We start from the raw sequence: 13,755 nt of genomic DNA on the forward strand, positions 1-13,755 counted from the left end.
GTGCCCTTTCAACTCCATGCTCTGTACCTCTGTGCTTAACAGGCTAGGATGATTTGCCCATATTAAGGGCTCAGATATTGGTTGATAAGTATAATAATCTCATAAAAGGTAAAGTGAAGTAATCTGCTTTGATGTTTATGATGCAGTTTGGTGAATGCACTTAAGTGCCAATAGATGAATAATAAAAGTTAGAAACACACAAAACATAGAGAATAAAAATTCATATATGTATGTCTGTTGGGAACAAAAAATCCTCTTGAATGTCTAACTTCTTAGTAAATATCAGGATATCACATACACATCATTAGGCAGCATCAATGGAGTATCCTCTGTACCCTGCAAGAGGGCACTGTTACAGATGCACAGAAAGAAAATTCATATTTCCTGCACATTATAAATAAGGACATACTATGATCACTCTTTAAGAATGAAGTAATTTGAATTTTTAACTTTTCCTTATCAATTGGTGTATATGAATCATGTTAGGTGAAGAATTATTGGTTGATTGGACATTTTATGTTTTAATTCTTTTCAGAAAACAGTAAACAAATCCCTTTAGGATCAAAATATCACATTCAGCAAATGAGCTATTATACTGAAGAAAGTGATGAATTCAGTAAAGTGTCTGCAATCTAAAATATTGTTATAGAAGAAGTAATTGAAGGAACTGGGAATAGATGACATGAAGCAAGACCAGGAGAGAAGTAGGTGGTCGCTCTAAACTATTTTAGGAGTTGTCCTATGAAAAAGGGTTTAGACTGTCCCACACTGAAGATTTTAGACCAAGTAGACAGGTTTAGGTTGATAAAAGGATGAATATTTTGACAAGTAGAACCTTTCAACTCTAAAATGGACCGACTGCATTTTAAACTCAAGAACTCCCTGTTACTGAAGTGCTTTAACAGAGGTTGAAGTTAAGCAGTTGGAAAAGGAAGAGCCTTTACAGTGAGAAAATTCTATGATTCTATGGTTTTCAACTCATAAATTTGTGTAGTTCATCCATTTTATTCATTGTACACACTTAAGTATATTGTTCCTTGAAATGGCCATTCAAAGTTGTTTCCTGTGCCACACACTATGAATGCTAGGGTTGGTCCTGTGTAAATCTTACCCCCATTGAATTAGTATTAACCCTAAACAAGCAGCTTTCTTCCATAAGGAAACAAGAAAAGAGGTTCAGAAATGTCCAAACTAAGTTTCTATAAAACGGTGTTATCAAGTCTTATTTATCAAAAAACTTCAAACAGGGGCTTCCCTGGTGGCGCAGTGGCTGAAAGTCCACCTGCCGATGCAGGGGACACGGGTTCGTGCCCTGGTCCGGGAAGATCCCACATGCCGCGTAGCGGCTAGGCCCGTGAGCCATGGCCGCTGAGCCTGCACGTCCGGAGCTTGTGCTCCACAACGGAAGAGGCCACAACAGTGAGAGGCCCGCGTACAGCAAAAAAAAAAAAAAGGGAAGATGCAGACCTGTATGCTTCAGGATTTTCTCACCAAAACCCCACACAATTTCTTTACTATTCCAGCCAAGTATGGCCTAGCCCTACCCTCATCCCTGTTTTTCTTGGTTTAGTAATAAAGAAAGAGATGGAAATAAAGAAGAGATATTAGGTAGAAAGATATAAAATAGTGGGGAAAATAATATAAGTGAAGTCATGTACCACCACCATTTACTAGAAGTGGACTTTCAGCACCAACATTAATATTTTTTCCTGTTATATCTGTAAATGATAATAACTAATATGTGCATAACAATTTTCAATTTAATCAAATCTTATTTTTATAACTAACTACTTCGCAACAAGTAACACGCTAAGGCAACATCAATAGATGAAAAAAGGTAGTCCCTGGCCCCAAGGAATGTTGCCCAGGAGAACACAGAGATATGTAAAAAATACAATCACAATACAGTGTAGCGAGTGCAACAACCAGGAATGAAGAAGTGCAAGGGTAGCAAAAAGGAGCGTGTGATCACAACACTCAAAAGAAGACTGCACAAAAGACATAATATGTAAACTGAGGTTTGAAAAATGAAGTGGGTTGCCCAGGTACCCCATAGGGAGAAAGGAATTCTTGGAGGAGGGAAAAGCATAAATGAAGACAGTGAATTGTTCATATAATCCAGAAGTGAAGTAGGCAATGGCAGGAGAAATGATTGGACACAGGCGTCATGAATACTTGCAGGTCTGCATTTTAGCAAGTCCATTCTAAAGGAAACTTTGAGGATCAACTCGGGGGTGGGGGGCCGCGGTGGGGACAGAACTAGTCATTCCTGCAAGAAACACTGGAACCAGTTTCTACCAACCCACCAAAATAACGACTTCAAAGGCAACATGGTATCACAGAAAGGGTTTGTTTTTTTGTTTGTTTTTAGTTCATTAGGCCTCACTTAAAATTCTGATTCCACAATGCGTTTGCTTTGGGATCTTGAACAACACTCATAACCTCTGCAAGTCTCAGTGTAGTAAGTTTATGTGATTACCTTCATCTGTAATATCTCTGCGATGCAATTTTAATGGAAACTCAAGTTCAGGTCAAAGACAAGTTTCTCTGTAACTTCTCCTCCGAATTGATTCAAAAGCCGTCTCTCCCGTCCTCATTTGGCTTCTCTTATGGAATCTCATAAAAACTTCTATGACCTCTTTCGGGTTTTTTTGTTGTTGTTGTCTGTTTGTTTGTTTTTTAATTTAAGTATAGTTGATTTAAAATGTTGTGTTACTTTCAGGTGTACAGCACAGTGATTCCTTTTTCACATTCTTTTCCCTTATAAGTTATCACAGAATATTGAGTAGAGTTCCCTGTGCCATAGAGGAGATCCTTGTTGTATCTATTCTACGCCTTCTTTGAATGACCACAGCACTTGTTGTCTGTATCATTTTTATGTCTCTGGTTGCTTTGTGACTGAAAATGAAAAATTTCTATTTGTTCATGTCCTGGCCCTTCCTTAAAAATCTGTTCATTTATGTATTTCATATTTATTGACTACATCTTAGACACCGTGTTAACTGCTGGTTCTAGATGTTAGTAAAATATAGACCTTCCTGCTCAAAAGGTCACAGTATTTGTGGGAAAACAAAAAAATGAACAACCTATGTCTCAAAGAGCTTTGTACTTCCCAAAGAGAACACACCTAGTAGGTACAATAAATACATGTATCATACATAAATGTATAAATAGTGAATGGGATTGAAAACTAGAGATAACTGCTTTTCGATTCTGAGGAAATGATGATTATATTTCACCAGGAGCTCAATACCACTCTGAGAATGAGGGCTTAACCCCCGTCCTGACTCACTGCATCGCTTTTCTGTATAAAAACACACAAGTCTGTACATACGCTCTAGAAAAAGGCTTATCTGGCATGAATTTCAGATAGCAAGAAGAAAACTTCAAGAGGTTCAGAGAAGCATCCGGAAGCTCACGTGATTATCTGGCACTAATACAACTTGCTTGACAGGAAAATAGAGCTGTAAATCTCACAAAATTAGATCATCTTTGAAGAATTTCAAAACCTCCTGCTATTAATTGGAAATCCTAGAAGAACCGCTTCTTTTAAAGCATACTGATAATATGCTTTACAGCTTAATATTCAGAAGCCTATGTTTTGGCTAAGTGAGCTTCAGGAAAGAAGGAAACTTGAGGTTCAGTTCCGTCTACTCTGGAACCTCTGGTCAAGACATCTACTTCTGTGCTCAGCCATCTTATCACCTGTAAAATGGAGGCAACTCTAAGAACACATAGTTACACAGATGCTGCACAGTTTCACGTGTCATCGTCCTCATTTGTTTCAGAAAAACCAGTAACATCTAAGCTACGACTGCAAAGAGTGCAGTGTTCCTTGGGGTCACCTAGTGCAGCTCTGTCAAAGGAAAGAAAAGGAAAGGGGCCTAGAATAACTATAATTCTCCCAAGAGGACACTATTATTTTATGGTAAATCTGAGTCAAGAACCCTGATCTCTTTGATGCCATTCCATCGTTCTTTCGTTGGGTTGTGAACAACCCAGAGAAAGAAAGAGAAATAAAACTCCTATGTGCTGTGTCACTGGTACAGGACGTGACAAGATTGGAATTGGAGAACTACATATTAACAGGTATTTGGGAAATTCTTCAAACTAATTAAGATATATACCAGGTCCATAAAAAACAGTATGTTTTCTCAAGATGATTCTGTGGAATGAACAGAACTGGTAACTGAAGGTGTCTGTGTGCTGCAGTTCCAAACAGGATGGGTGAATGCTTGTTTTCTGGCACCTTGAAGACTCCACCCCAACATACACATTAAAATAAAATTAACATTTCAACTGGGTCATACTTAATTCTGCATGTTCTTGTAAGTCAGCAAAATATTTCATTTATCATTTAAGTTGTCACTCAGTTTTTTTTGTGTGTGTGGTACGCGGGCCTCTCAGTGTTGTGGCCTCTCCCGCTGTGGAGCACAGGCTCCGGACATGCAGGCTTAGCGGCCATGGCTCACTGGCCTAGCCGCTCCGTGGCATGTGGGATCTTCCCGGACCGGGGCACGAACCCGTGTCCCCTGCATCGGCAGGCAGACTCTCAACCACTGCGCCACCAGGGAAGCCCCATATCTGATTTTTGTATTAGGACTCGTCTAATTTTTTATATACATTGGAAAATAACTCTTGTCTTTCTAAGGTGTATATCTTTGATTATATTTTCTATTTTCATAAAGCTTCTTGTATTCTCTACTCAAAACAGGTATAAATAATGGCTGCATATAACTAATCAATAATCAGCCATTTTGTCCAGATTTTCAAATGTGTTGGTATAAAGCTACCATAGTATTCTTTTATAATTAAAAAAAACTCTGTTTTATAGCTAGTCCCATCTCTATCATATTTGCCAAATATTGCTTATTTTATTGATCTTTGTAAAGAACAAGCTTTTGGTTTTATTTGTCAAGTTTACTGCTTTTCTTCTCTATTTTTGACTTTCCTCTTGATTAATTTTGTCCTTCCACTCTTTGGGATTTACCTTGTTCTTTTTCTGTGTCTACTGTCCATTTCCTGTAGCTTCAAGAGCCATTTTCAACAACTCAACGAGCTCTGCCGGCTGTGTCATGGCCACTTCATCATACGCCATTAAAACTTAATCTCATACACTGGGTGAAGACTCAGCAGTCTTATTTTGTTTTCAAAATTGTTCTATGGCCTTGGATCCTTCTTCTTCTCCTAAATTAGCACTATCATTAGGGAAAATTCTAGTGGGCCTAGAATTCTAGGCTTGCCTTTCCTGCAGTTTCATAATCAAAGAAAAAACATTTCCACCCTTTTTTTGATGTTGATCGAAAATTTAGCAACACTTCTTTGCACTGTATTCAAATCCCAAAATATAAGCAAGCCTTCATGCACACAGGCTCACTGAAATGTCATAATTTTAAACTATGTATGACCTGGAACAATGACCTTTCCAGATACTCCACACTCTTCCTAGGTGTTCAGACTTTTTCATTCCTACAACATCTTTTACACATGGTCGATTTGTGTCATAAGTTCCTCCTCACTCCCACTTCTGAGTATATATCCAAAGGAAACATCATCATGATTTGAAGAGATATCTGTACTCCCATGTTCATTGTAGCATTATGCACAAGAGCCAAGGTATGGAAACAACCTAAGTGTCCATAGTAGATTAATGGATAAAGGAAATATGGTATAGATATACAATAGAATATTATTCAACCTTAAGAAAGAAGAAAATCCTATCATTTAAGTCAAAATGGATAAAACTGGAGGACACTAGGCTAAGTGAAATAAGACAAAGACAAGTAGTGCATGATGTCACTTATATGCGGACTCTAAAAAAATAATGAAATAAATCAACTCTTCCCTCCCTGGACATTTTCCTCAGCAGAATCTAGCAGCCTCTATTATGAGTCTTATCTTTTTTTTTATTGTTTGTACCAGATCACAACCCCAGGGAACCTATGTATTTACCGATGTGTATCTACATTATAGTTTACCATTGTTCTTTTTCTTTGTAATTCATTCCTTCCACTTCTGGCATCAGAACCTTATTTTTACTTTGGAGAAGTCTTCGTGATTCAGGTAGGCTGTGTGTCTCCTCCCTAGGCTGTGTGACTTGCGGCTGGCTAGACACAGTGTTTCACATATACTCTATATGTCTTAAGTACCTACTTCTCTGTTTTCCATCATTTTCCCTCCAAATTTCTGTGTAGTTATTTTTTAATTGACATTTGTATTCCTTTCTTTTGTTTGACTAAGGTACTCTTCAACCTATCTTCTGAGTGCTTAATTTCAACTTTTTTAATTCTAGAAGTTTCTTTTGGTTGCATTTCAGATAATTTTTTGCTTAAACTGTACATGTTCTCCTTTTTTTAATAATTAATCATAATTTTAAATAATAGTTTCATTGAGATATAATTTACTTTCCATATTATTTAAAGTGTACAATTTAATGTGTATGCATCTACCACCACAATCAATTTTAGAACTTTCATCCACCCTCAAAAAGAAAAAGAATCTATTATAGGTCACTCACTCCCCCATTTCTCCAAACCCTAGGCAGCCACTAATAAACTTTGTCTCTACAGATTTGTCTAGACTGGACATTGCATACAAATGGAATCATACAATTACTTAGCATGTTTTCAAGGTTCATCCATGTTGTAGCATGCATCAGTACTTGATGTCTTTTTATGGCTGAATAATATTCCATGGTGTGGATATTACTATGTTTCATTTATCCATTCACAGTAAATGGCCATTTGGTTATTTCCACTTTGGGGCTCTTATGAATAATAATGCTGCTGTGGTTGGATTTATGTGCAAGTTTTGTATGCAGGTCTAGATTTGTTTTTTAAATTAACAGACTAGTTAGGAGAAGTTTCTGGTTTACAGAAAAATTAAGCAGAAAGGACAGAGTTCTCATACCTCCTTACCTCTCTAGCCAGTTTCCCCTATTATTAACATCTTACATTAGCGTAAGACATTTGTTATAGTTAATGAACCAATATTGATACATTATTACTAACTAATGTCCATGGTTTACTTTAGACTTCACTCTTTGTTTTGTACATTATATGATTTTTGACAAATGTGCAATAACCTGTATCCACCATTACAAAACCATACACAGGAATTTCTTTGCCTTTACAATTCCATGCTTCACCCATCCTTTTCTCCCTCCCCACAACCTCTGGCAACCACTGATCTTTTGACTGTCTCCACACTTTGGCCTTTTCCTAAATTTCATATAGCTGCAATCATATAATATGCATATAGCCTTTGCAGATTGGCTTTTTTTCACTTAGCAATATGCATTTAAGCTTCTTCCATGTCTTTTCATGGCTTCATAGCCTTTTCTCTTTATTGCTCAATGCTATTCTTTTGTACCGATATACCATAGTTTGTTTATCCATTCACCTACTGAAAAACATCTTGGTTGATTTCAAGTTTTGGCAATTATGAAAGAAACTGTTATAAACATCCATGTGCAGGTTTTTATGCAGACATAACTTTTCAGTTCCTATGGGTAAATACCAAAGAGCAGGATTACTAGATCACTGTATGGTAAAAGTACGTTTATTTTGTAAGAAACTGCCAAGTATCCCACTAGCCACAAATGAGAATTCCAATTGTTCTGCATCATCACCAACTTCGGTATTTCAGTTTTGGGATTTTAGCCATTTAAATAGGTGTGTAGTGGTATCTCATTATCGTTCTAATTCAAAATTCACTGATGACATGGAATGTGTAGCATCTTTTCATATGCTTATTTGCCATGTGTCTGTTTTGTTTTGTTTTTTAACCAGCGCCTACTAACTCTTGTCCTCCTGTGTCTATTTATATTGTCTTTTTTCTTTCTTTCTTTCGAGCTTTTGATCATTTAGTCTTTTTCCTGGTATGTCCAATTATTTTGTATATTAAAATTGGGCTTATTTTAGGAAACTGTAAAGATACCTCCGTATTCTGGATGTTGTTATCGTTCTCTTGAAAAGATTTCCTTTTGCCCATGGCACACAGTTACTATAGGGACTGGAAACCTTAGTCCATTCTCAGTTTGAGCTCATTCAAAGCTGTTTTTCAGTCTGTGTGAAGGGTGCTCTATTTCTGTCTTGTCCTTCCTCTACGGGTGTTGCCCTCTGGGATTACCATGTGAAAGTCTGGATTCTCCCTATTCCCAACTACCCTTGTATTTGTTAGGCTTTAAATGTAATGGTTCCCCCAGCCCTCTGAGACTAAGGATACGTGTAGCTTGTCATTCCAGTAGTTGTTGCTTTTAGCTTGAGCTCTTGCCGTTTGGCTTCTCTGGTTACGGTCTTTTGAACTCCTTGGCTTTTCAGCTCCTAGGCTGTATGAGTTGAATCAGCAAATGCCCCAAGGAGAAAAGCTGCACCAAATGTCAAGCTTGCGTCTGTGTTTCCCTTCTCTCCAGAACTTGGCCCACATGTCTTGGTGTCTCTCTAACACTCAGATGCTGGCGGACAGATGTTTTCTTGCTTTATCCAGGTTTTCTAAAATTTCTTTAGACTTCACCTGATCTTATGTTATTATTCAAGTATCATCTCAATTATTCCTAGGAAGAAAATGTACAATTTTATGTTTTTTAAATTTTGTATATTACCTCAGTTTCTGTAGAGACCTTTTACCTGATTGTTCAGTCTAGTTCCTGTGTTACCAGTGAGTTGGAGATAGGTGGAGTCTAAGAATATTGGGGGAAAAATCACTGATGAATGATATGGCTAGTTCTTTTTGTTTATCCTCTCCTTATTTACCCTGGCAGCCTACATTTGCCCTTCTTGATTTGACCCAGTTGCCCAAATAAGCAACCCACTCTGGCAAAGACCTGACTTTACTCTCATAAATGTCTGCATGTTAGGATAAGTTAGATGATGAACACCATGCCAAAGTTCTTTCTGTGACCAGTCAGAATGGCCATCATCAAAAAATCTACAAACAATAAATGCTGGGGAGGGTGTGGAGAAAAGGGAACCCTCTTGCACGGTTGGTGGCAATGTACATTGATACAGCCACTATTGAGTACAGTATGGAGGTTCCCTAAAAAACTAAAAATAGAACTACTGTATGACCCAGCAATCCCACTACTGGGCATATACCCTAATAAAACCATAATTCAAAAAGAGATATGTACCACCATGTCCACTGTGGCAGTATTTACAATCGCCAGGACATGGAAACAACCTCAGTGTCCATCGACAGATGAATGATAAAGAAGATGTGGCACATATATACAGTAGAATCTTACTCAGCCATAAAAAGAAATGCAATTCAGTTATTTGCAGTGAGGTGGATGGACCTAGAGACTGTCATACAGAATGAAGTAAGTCAGAAAGAGAAAAACAAATACCGTATGCTAACACAGATATATGGAATCTGAAAAAAAAAATTCTTCTGAAGAACCTAGGGGCAGGACAGGAATAAAGATGCAGACGTAGAGAATGGACTTGAGGACACGGGGAGGGGGAAGGGTAAGCTGGGATGAAGTGACAGAGTGGCTTGGACATATATACACTCCCAAATGTAAAATACAAACTAGTGGGAAGCAGCCACATAGCACAGGGAGATCAGCTCGGTGCTTTGTGACCACCTAGAGGGGTGGGGTAGGGAGGGTGGGAGGGAGACACAAGAGGGAGGAGATATGGGGATATATGTATATGTATAGCTGATTCACTTTGTTATAAAGCAGGAACTAACACAGCATTGTAAAGCAATTATATTCCAATAAAGATGTTAAAAAACCAAAAAGTTAGAGAGTAAAAAAATTCAAAAGAATTAGCCACACTCCTCCAACAGATTCTCTAACCTTTAGCAGAACAGAATTCACACTGAATCTGGTTTATGAGTAAAAGACAAGTCAACTTTAAAGTGGATCAGAGATGACAACATTTCTTTTCCATGTGCCTGCTTTGGAGCCATGTTTATGCTGACCACTCAAAACCTTCCTCTTGAGTATTCTGTGATATATTAGAACCAGGAATAAGGGGTGTTAGTGCTGCAAGGGTCAGCCAGTGGTCTGCGATTTAATTCACATATCCTTTCTGCACCAGACTCTTTAAGATCATTGAGTTAGCCTAAGAATTTTGAAGCTGTAGAATTCAAGACAGTACATTACAATAGGCCAATATTACTATTCTCCTGCTCTGACATTCTCCACTGATGGACAGATGAAGGAGAAGGAAGGGCAGTCACCAGTAAGTGAGAGTAAATGAAACTGGAATATTATAATTCAGTATCATTTGAGTGACTGAATTGGCTGGCAGAGTGTTCTCCAGTTAAGGGTGAGGGAAGATTAATTCTGCACATGACACCACTACTGTATTTATACAAGTCTACTGGGACAGTTGTTTGCCTTGAATTGTTTTCTTCATTCATTTCAGTCAGACAGTTGTGTTGACTGATTTTCCTTTTTGATGTATGAAATGACTGTTTGACTGAATTTACCATTTAATTTACACTAATGCACTGTAAAAACGATACATTAGTCAAATTGGATTGGCAGGTATGAAAATGTTTACCCCAGAACTAGACAGAAATATAATATTGCCTTCTACAGAAATTAAGTCATATGCCCTGGATTCTGGGGAAATGTTCCAATTTTAATGATTTTACCACGTTTCAAAAATGTAGGGTCACTGATCCCATAGTAAAAATAAGAAGATCTGTGAAGTCCAGAAAAACACAGTTTTGTGTGACTCTGACAATCACATAACACAAAAGAAAAAACTATGATGAAATAAATTTTACTGAGTTTCATACTTATCAAGAGGTGTTTCTATGTTAAACTTCTGAGTCTTATTCTAGAAGTTCTTTAGGAACAAACACTTCAAATATATTCATAGAAAACCCTCTTTATTTGTAATTTCATTCTTCCAATATTTATAGTTACTAAGACAGGCCATTTCTCCACGTCCCATACCATGATTCTCTGCTCCTATTGAACATTTGGAAATTGGTGGCATGAGCAGGAAAGTGAAGCAGTTTTTGAGATTATTGAATAATGCTGATTTTATAAAGACTGCTTTCTTCCATACTTGACAAACTTATGATGGTACCGACGGTTGGATACTACTCTTAGAGATGAAAAAGGTCTTAAGGAATCTTCCGTATTCCATTCACCAATCTGTGTTCTTGTTGAAAGCAAAGTTAATTCCTTTCAAAATTAACATATTAGCTTAATAATAATTTTTAATCTTAAAATAATCTATCTGTGAGAATGGGAAGTTTGGGTAGGAAAAAGTGACAGAAGATGGGACAAAAAGAATTCATAGAAAGACAAAACAGAATTGTTAAAATGGTGGGTATGAACTTCTGTTTCCAACTATATCCGTTTACATTAGGCCAGATAAATCATAAGCAACGTTGGACTGTGAGCGTTAGAAAGCTACTGAGGTAGCCATTACCTAGAAAAGTAAAATAGAGAAAGAAACTCACTGAAGTGAGAACAATATTCTGCACATGCTTTTCTAGCCCAGTCATTTAGAAACTACTGATGAAGAGCAAAAGTCTGAGAAACCAAATGTGGCTCCTAAGAGATAGAAAAGCCAGTAGATCTTAGGACAATGTCATAGGACTAAGGAAACCAGAGTTGGAATTGAGAAATAACAAGGCAGCTAGAATTTTAAGGACCAAAATCACAAAGAGAGTAAAGATTCAGTGAACGGAGCTGGATTCAGCAACAGTGTTCCCTTGCAGTATTTTCCATGCATAATAGGTATACAAGGCAAGATGCTAAGAAGTCAAACAAAAGCTAACTGAACTCAAAGCAAAGACTTAGTTGGCTCAAAATGCTGAAGAGACAAAATTGGGGTTCAGAACCTATGAAAGATTGGTGGGCCAATGGAAAGCTAATGATATGAATTAGGACATTGAAAGTCTCTACATATGTGTGTGTATGTGTGTCTGTGTTTGTGTTTGTGTGTGTGTCTGTGTGTTAGGAAGGTTGATGCAACATCTACACTGAACCTTATAAAGAAGGAAAATGAGTATGAAGTTGGTCCAGTGACTGAGGTGATCTTCCCCTCTGCTCCCTACCTAAGAATAGGAAATTCTCTCCTCAAGAAAATACAGTTGACCCATGAACAAGGTAGGGGTTAGAGACGCTGACTCCCTGTACAGTCAAAAATCCACATATAACTTTATGGTCGGCCCTTCTTATCTGTGGTTCCGAATGTGAGGATTCAGCCAACCACAGATCATGTAGTACTGTATTACTTATTGAAAAAAAATCCATATATATGTGGACCTGTGCAGTTCAAATCCAGGTTGTTCAAAGGGCAACTGTAATGTCATTCAGATTCTCTACGACTTGTCATATCCCAAGTCTGGTATTCACTGAAGAACCACCAAGACTACCAAGAAAAGGAGAATTAGAATAAAAAACAAAACAGAATCAGAATCATAGATGACCTAAACATTAAAGTTCATACATATTTTGGTAAATATTATCAAGTTCAAGAAAATAGATGACAAGGTGGACAACTTAACTTGACAACTAGAAACTAGAAACTGATTGAAGTTGAACTGATGGAATTAAAAATTATATGAAATTTAAAACTCGGTAGTGGATTGGACACAGGTAAAGAGAGGTAGGTGAACTGAAGATAGAATAGTAACAATATTAAGACTAAAGCATGGGAAACGAAAAGAATAAAAAGTACACAAGAGCGCATTTGAGACATATGGGCCACAGTAAACATTTTTATCATATGTGTAAACTGGAGTCCAAAGAAAAAAGGAGAGAGAGATTGGGATGAAAACAATATTTCAGAAATATTAACAGCTGAGAGTTCTCTAAAACTAAAAAGAATATATGGAGCCATAAATTCAGTAAGCACTACAAAATGCAACAAGAACAAATACAAAGAAAACCACACCTAAGATCACCACAGTACAATTCATGAATAGTAAAGAAAATCGTGACATCTTAAAAGAAGCCTGAGGAAAAAGAGAGAGATTACTTTCAAAGGAATAATAGGATTAAGATTACAGCTTTCTACTCAATGAAACTGACTGGATACTAGAAAATAATGGAATAACATTTTTAAGTGCTAAAGAAAAGAACTGCCCATTGGGAATTCTAGAGGCAGAGAAAATGTTGTTTGGAAGGAAAGATGAAATAAGGAAATTTGCAGACAAACAAAATTTAGAAAATATGTTCTCATCAGAACTGACTGAATTAAATTATAAAGGGATACCCGCAGGCAGAAGGAAGATTATCACAGATGAAAATAAGGACTTTATAAAGAATTATGTATAACAGAAAGGATAAATAAGTGGATAAACCTAAATAAAATCTAACTGCACAAAAGAGTAATAAAGGTATATCAAAAATTAGAATGCATTCAAACAAATGGAAGAGGAAAAAGTAGTAAAAGAAATTTAAGATCTCAGCATTGCTTGAGAAGCAGTAAAAGAGCTAATAAGTCATGGTACATGTGTAACTGCTACTTATGTAAAAATAACAAGCTAATACAAGGGAAAATGGAATTTGAAGAAATCTAAAAGGAAGAAAGAAGAGCAGAAGGAACATAACAAGGTGAGACAAATAGTAAACGAGGAGTAAACGGTCTATAAGAAAATACATTAACTGTAAATACTCAAATTGAAGGACAAGGATTATTGAAACAAAAAACCTAATTCTATGCCACCTACAAGAGACAAGAGTCAGATTGAAAATTAAAGGATTCAAAAATGATGTCATAACAACAATAAGTAAAATTGAAGATTTTTTAATGTTAACATAGATTTGAAAGCAAA

This window comes from Mesoplodon mirus (genome assembly GCF_964341445.2).
Source record: "Mesoplodon mirus genome assembly, chromosome: 7".
NCBI lineage: Eukaryota > Metazoa > Chordata > Mammalia > Artiodactyla > Ziphiidae > Mesoplodon > Mesoplodon mirus.